Here is a 7,289-nt window from a genome sequence, read left to right as displayed (position 1 = left end):
CCATGTCATTCTTTGGACGGGTACGATTCCCTTCGTACGCTTGATAATGAGGTGGTCGTGACTTTTGTGTCTCGCTACTTGATCGTCAAGTCCGTTCTCACCTGTGTATCCATCCAGATCCAGCCACTGTTCAGCCTGTGCTTGGTGTGCCTTCGGTTACGCCAACTCCTTCCACACATGGATATAATTTTCGTGCACACCGCCACAGCATATTAGACCGTAATACCAGAGTTTCTGCGAGATTTGTGTGCTTAGGTGTGCATGCAAATTATTGTCTGAGTAGCAGTAATATGTGATGATTGCTTGATTAATTATATTAGTAGTATGCTTGAGTGCTTTTGTTTTAGTCGTTTCTTTTGTTTCTTTCTTTGGGCCTTCGGTGTTACAAATTTTTCCCCTATTAAAGTTGCTCGTCAAACGACACCGGACCCGAAGAGTCAGCAAGAAATGCATATATTTGAACTCAGCTAAACAGAATGGAATTGTCAGCAGACTGCAGTGAAATTGGAAATAGCTTGTCTGAATACAAGAGCAATCATGGATGGAATGTCAGTATGAAGTTTGCAATAACGTGCACTCCTCACAATAGTATGGAATTCTCAGCCGACTGCATTCAGATTGGGGAATATCTGATCATGTTACCGAGTGTCAAGTCTCCCTCAGCGTGCACTCCTCATAGCAGAAAGGATCAAATCAGCAAGAAGATAAATTGTGTGCAAGGTTGACAGAATATTATCAAGGGTATGGCTCAGATACAAGTGTAATTTTTCGTTGAGGATGCTTTTGGAACCTGATGTACCTGAAAGCAAGCAAAAATATGGCATATACTCAGAAAGGAGGATAGTCCTACAAAACCCTGTTTCATGCAAGAAATCAAGAACAAAAATTTTAAGATGGTTATACATGTGGAAATCGGTCCGCATATCACAATAAAAAGTTTCTGGTGTAAATAACCCAATCTTCCTTCGCAAGATACCCGAAAAGCTTCCAAGGCAAGATTCATCTATCTTCTTCAGTACGATACATGGATGATTTCCCGTACAAGGTACTCTGCCTTCTTCAGTAAGCAACCGCAAAAGTTTCCGACATAAGGTACTGACTCTTCCCGCAGCAAAGTCTTTAAGGGGGTAAGCTTCTGAAGCACGATACCCAGTCTTCTTCAGCGAGCTGTTCGATGAAAGTTTCGAGCACAAGCTAGCCAATCTTCCTCAGTAAGACCTTGGTACAAGGTAGTATGCTGTGAGTTGACAACATATGGCAGTGAATCTCAAGAATCAGATCTGCAACATTTTTGTCAAAAGCAAGAATCAGTCAGAATGCACATCTGTCTCGGGAATCAGATTCTCATATATATGCGGTGAGCATAGCACCAAGATCTTACAAATCACTCGGATGAGGATCTGACAACCACGTAACGATGGTTAAGAGAAGAAAGCCAGTATACACCGCAGTGTGACAAAGGATTATGAGGATTGACGACATCAATGAGCTCAATGTTCATATGATCATTTTTCTGCGGTCAGAAATTGAGGGGTGTTGAACCTGCCATTTAATGGGGTACCCTGTCAGAAAAATGAGGATAAGCTGCAATTGCCAAAAAAAATTGCACCGACAGTACCTATGGTGATACAAAGAAGCAATATGACCTAGCTCTTTCAGCCAAGGATCCAGACCAAGAAAACAATAATGAAGAAGCAAGACATGTGATGCAGATATGAAAATTGTTGCAAGACCCGCGTGGTGCAGAACCACCGGCAGCCAAGTCTGCAGATATTATCATACAGGTCAAACTCTTATGCTAGCCACGACAGGCGATAATCAAATATTTGGTACGGATCCGACACTCAAGACAGTTGAACCAGTTAAGATGATTCAGAAATTTCCGTGATAAGCCAGAATATGTCAGGAAAGCGGTTATGACCCAACTCACTGTTTGGAACCCGAAGGACCTGTATTTAGGGGAGAAACCCAATGCAAGGAGTTAGAGCTTGAGTGTCCACTAAAAAATCTGATCACCACTTCATGAAAGATTGTCAGTGTCGGATGACACACCGAGCAGAAATCACCCTTGAAATTGTGAGACCGACATATTTTTCAGTCATGAGGATCAATCACAGTCAGCTAAGTCAGCAGATCAAAAAAGAAATTGGAGCCTGTAAAAGCATGAACAAACAAGGTAAGATCTGTCAGAATATGGATATATTAAAGCAAACCACCCCAGGGCCAGTCAGATAAAAATTTAGTGGGAACAAAAATAACAAAAAGGATACCCGAGTTGGAAACGGTTTCCTTAAGTCAGTATCTTCATACTTGTTCCCTGAGCAACCTAATCTTGAGGACGAGATTTCTTTAAGGGGGTAAGGTTTGTGACAGCCTGATTTTTGGCCCCTTTCTTTTTCTTTTGTTTTTCTGAGGTTTTTGCTTGAGTTTTCTTTTTCCGTGGCTCTGTGGTCTGGAAATTGAAGAAGATGAACTCTTCTTCGCTTCCAGAGTGGCTTGTCATACCCAAATCCTTCCCTAGACCCTGTCATTTTCATCCTAGCCCAAATCCCAATATTCTTTTTATTGGGAATATTCCTTTTCTATTAAAGGAATAACCCAATTTGCCCTAGGTTGTGAAGCAACCTATATTTCCATCACTCCTAAAATTACCAAATAATTCTCATAAATTGTTTGGGTTATATCTTTCTCAAATATGGAAAAATATTTCATTTGTCCTGTTTATCATCATGCTCAAATAATTCATTTCCTATTCTGTCCTGAATGGCAGAATGTGAAACAAGTGCCATTTATCTTTTCCCAATTGACCTTAAACTCCTTGGAAACCTTTTCCTATGCATATCATTGCCACATGCCAAAGTGCAACCTCATTTGCCTACTAACCATTTAATTATGATTTTCCCAAGTTCCTGTCTGAGGGAACTGGTTGTGAAGGACGTACAAGCTAGGCATATCCAAATGAGTTTCAATTTTGCATGGCCCTTCATATAACCAAATCATCACTCTCCACCAAAGTAGAGCTCATGACATGCCTCCATATGAGCTCACCTTCAATTCTTTGATTCTGTCCAAAATTTCAGTTTGTGAAGCAAGTATATTTTATCTTGCTCCATTATGGCTGCCAATTTTTCTAGGCCTTCTGTTATCCATATAACTTACCTCCACCCATTTTGGGCATCTTTCACCAAGCCATTTGTCCTCTAGGATTTTTGCAAGTTTCTGGTCAGTAGAAATGTTTGTGAAGGAAGTACCATTTTGGTTTATCCAATTGGTATGAAACCTTTTGCAGCATCTTCATATGGCCAAATGAGCCTGCCTTGACTAAGTGCAGCTTAAGTGGCTTCTCCATTTGAGAGCATCATCATGATCTTCATTCTGGACTAGATTACTTAGTTGTAAAGCAACTATATTAATTAGTGGTCCAATTCTTCTCCAAGTTACCAGGATGAAAGTCCTTCTTACCCTAAACTTACCAGACAACTCCATTGTTTCCAATCTCTTTCCTGTTGCTCAGCAGTTCTCACTCAAGTTTACTGCAGTAAACTTCAGAGGTTAACTGCCATTTAACCGTGTCACTTTTAACCAATATACCACATCAGATGCAACCTCCCCAGGAAGAACTCCACCCCAGACATCATTTGTCTTCGCTCGTGGCACTGTGTGCACCAGTGCACGCGGTGACCGCCGTTTTGGCGTGCAATGGCCGCGCCCAGAATGGCTTCTTGCTCGGGCCCCTTCTCTGATCGGCGTCTCAGCGAGCACGGGCATGTCCGGCAGCTAGCCCGCATTGTCGCCGTTCTCCTGGAGCCTTTCCCCCCTCCGTCAGCCCCTCTGTCAGCTCTCGTCGCTGCGCGCCCATGGCCGCACTGTGGACGACCGAAGCTTTAATGGCGTTCAGCCGTTTCTCCTCTGCGCCCTTGGCCCCTCTTGCACTATGCACTGCTGTAGCTCGTCCGCTACCCCTTCGTCGTGATCCCGTGCCTCCCCGTGACCGCTGCACATCGCCAGAGCCTTGGCCGAGCTCGTGTGGCAGTGACCGGCTAGGGCACCTCGCCCCACCTATAAAATGGCCAGCCCCGAGCCACTTGAAGCATCCCAAGCTCCTCCGCACACTCCACTAGTCTTCCCCAGCCCCTCGCCCGAGCCTCTGGAGCTCTCCTGCTCCACCATCCAAGCCATGGCCGCCGTTCGGGTGCGCCTAAACTCCGGCCACCCGAGCCCTCCCTCATCGTTCTTCCACCACCAGTGAGGCCCCCTCACCCCGGCGATCCTCCCCATGACCTCGCCCCCTCGCCGTAGCCACCCTGGCCACGATGCCCAACCCCACCCGAAGCCTTCTCCGACAGAGTCCGAGCCCTTTCGCTCCGGTCCTCCTCGGCGTTCGTGTCCAGGCGGGATTGATGCGCCTCGCCTCCCTGACAATCCCGGTGGCCGGCGCGCCGCCGGAGGTGGCCTGTGGCGCCGGAGCTCGTCGCCGGAGCCGCGCCTCTGTTCTGCTCCGTCGGGGCGCAGCGAGGAGGAAGAACGATCCAGGCCAGGCGGGCCCCTCCTCCCCGCGGACCCCACCTGGCAGCGACCCAGGCGTCCGGTCCCGCCCTGCATGCGTTGACCCTGGTGGCTGACCTGGATAAGTGACGGGTCCCACCCCGCGGGACCCGCAAGTCAGCGACCCACGCCCGGCCCCGGCACTGTCCACGTGGTTAAGTGGAAACGCATTTCCCGGCGTACGTCTTCCTCCCAACGAAAGCGTATTCTTCCTTTCTTTTATCTAAAGTATGTTTTCCCTTCTGGAAAGCGTATTCCTCTCTTCTGCATCTGAAAAGGCGTTTTCTTTTACAGAAAAGGTATTCAACCCGAAGGCGCTTTCTGTTTTTCTGTCCAGGCCCAGATTTTGAAGTTTTTCATTACAGATGGGTCCCTGGCAGAAAACACCTCATATCTTTTTAACCACAACTCCAAATGAGGTGATTCCAAAGCCCACGTGTTCGTTTCGTCGAGCCAGTTCTGTTGGTTTTACTTTCACTATGGTTTGACGCTGTGAAAATGACCTTTTTCCCTTGCACGTAAACAGCCCCTCCGAGAGAGAACTGTTTGCGGCAAATCTTTCCGCGGCTTCACCGCACTTCTCCCCGGTGCCTTCTTCATCCCCAGGCAAGCCACAATGCCCACTTGCATGATAGTCATGCAGTAGCCATGGTTTTCAACTTGAATATTTATTAAATGACTGCTTGTTTAAAATATGGTTATCGTTGTTTCGGAGATGCTTCTGGGATTGTACTTACTTGTTTGCTATGTTGTTATGCACCTGGTTATCATGCCCTGCTAGTTGCTAGTATTACTTGCATATTGCCATGCTTGATTGTAGTACATGTTGGGTTGGTCATGTTCTTCGGTGCATGACTAACGTCGGTTACCGAGTACTGTTAATATGCGTTGTTCCTTTGCTGTTAGTTGGTTAAGTGCTACTCGGTAATGTTATTGATGATTTCTTGCATGTTCTTTATGGTTGATGCTAGTGGTCATGTTATGATATACTATGAGTAATGTTGCACTTGTAATATTTATGCTCTTCATGATGCCATGTTCAGTTTGAGATTATTTCATAGTTGATATGATGGACAGTTATGTTGCATCCCGTGCTTATGTTGATATCATGCTCAGGCATTGTAATTGCATCCTGTTATTTTATCATGGCTCAACATTTTGCATTCAAGTTTAACCGGATTTAATTGAACTTGAACAACTGTTGGTTGAGTCATGGTGCCGCCAGATCGAAACTGACCAGTGCAACCACGCTTACCTTTTATGGGAAGGTCCTAATTGGGTCTATTGTCGTGCATCTCACCGGTGCCTCCCACAAGGGAAGGTTATGGGCGTGCGTACCCTGGCCCGGTAAGCAGACATAACCTTGTGTGCCCGTTGTTTTTATGGATCCGGTCCCCGTGAGGGAGTTTTTGACCATGACGGTGGTCGGGGTGTCTTTGGTAGACACGGGCCCACCCAAGACTAGCCCAGTTGGGAGTGGGTCGGAGTGGCCGGGAGAGTGTCATGACAATAGATCGGTTTTGTCGGAACGCCGTTGGTCCACCCGAATGGGAGTGCGAGGCCATGGGTTCCGTGGTGTGGGTACAGTGTACTAACCTCTGCAGAGTGTATATAAAATCTATCGATAGCCGTGCCCACGGATAAGGGCCCAGTTCGTGTCAGTCCCACCGTGAGTCAACAGTATTAATAATAACTTGATTAATAACAACCCCGGTTTGGTGATGAGATAAGTTGGTTGTGATCGCCGGAAGGATCACGGTTTGAGACCAAGTATTGGTCGTGGTTGTGATCGCCGTAAGGATCACGGTTTGAGACCAAGTGTTGGTCATGGTTGTGATCGCCGGAATGATCACCGTGGTATCGAGGATACCGAATTGTTGGATATTCGTGATGTTGTGCGAGAATCATGGGTAAAGATCAAGCTCCTTGTGGTCATTTAATGATTACTACGGTATTGTTTATACCAAGCTTGATTTGATCCTGAGATGATCGTGTGATGTCCGAGGTTGGTAAGTGATGCATGTGATGGTTACGAGATAACCCGAGCAGAATAAATAATGCATATAGTGTCATCATGTTGCATGCTAGTATCGTCAGATTCATATGTTCATGCCATGCTCATATTGTTCTAGCTGTATCATGTTCATGTTGCCTTTGGATTCTTAGTGGCTATTATGGTTATTTTCATGATGGTAGCTGGTATTATTTTGGGAGTATTACTTTGGATGTCATGTTGTTACGAGGATCTCATGTTAATTCCTGCTTAACCTGTAATTGCCATGCTGTTGTTTGTCTTGAATGCTTCTGGTTTATTGTGAGCTTGCAAGTACATTCAATGTACTGACCTGGCGTGTCATGCCAGCTTGCAGGTCGTGCCTGGATTGCATGCGTGTTTGCGAGCTAGGATAAGTGTTCCAGCCAGAGTCCCTGCGGATTGGAGTTCACCACCGTTGTCGTTGTTCCGCTGCCAGTAGTTTTTCCGCTGCTTCGAGTTGTTCTGCTGCTTGCATAGAGCAACTGAGGATGGCCTAGTGTCGCCGCGCCGATGTTATTCATTGTAATATCGGAGACCTTGTAATCATATTCGTGTAATAATAGAAAGCTGGTTTGTTCTATGCTAAGAAGTGCCGTATTCCAGAAGACTTCTCCTCGATCTCTGGGCTGGAATACGGGGCGTTCCGGTTTCTCTGAGCCGGGGTGCCACATAATATTCCCCAAACCCCCCTCCCCCCTGTCCCCCTCAA

At 46.3% G+C, this 7,289-nt stretch overlaps 1 long non-coding RNA gene across 1 annotated transcript; it reads left to right on the top strand.

Moving 5' to 3' along the window:
- The first annotated feature begins 4,081 nt into the window (after positions 1-4,081).
- Positions 4,082-6,942, top strand: LOC141027911 (uncharacterized). Its single transcript, XR_012189903.1, has 3 exons — positions 4,082-4,964; positions 5,072-5,151; positions 6,908-6,942. It is a non-coding gene; the product is annotated as an uncharacterized lncRNA (long non-coding RNA).
- Positions 6,943-7,289: the final 347 nt, after the last annotated feature.

Source organism: Aegilops tauschii, chromosome 7, assembly GCF_002575655.3.
Source record: "Aegilops tauschii subsp. strangulata cultivar AL8/78 chromosome 7, Aet v6.0, whole genome shotgun sequence".
NCBI lineage: Eukaryota > Viridiplantae > Streptophyta > Magnoliopsida > Poales > Poaceae > Aegilops > Aegilops tauschii.
The sequence above is the reverse complement of the archived record's forward strand: the minus strand, read 5'-3'. Positions and strand labels throughout refer to the sequence as shown.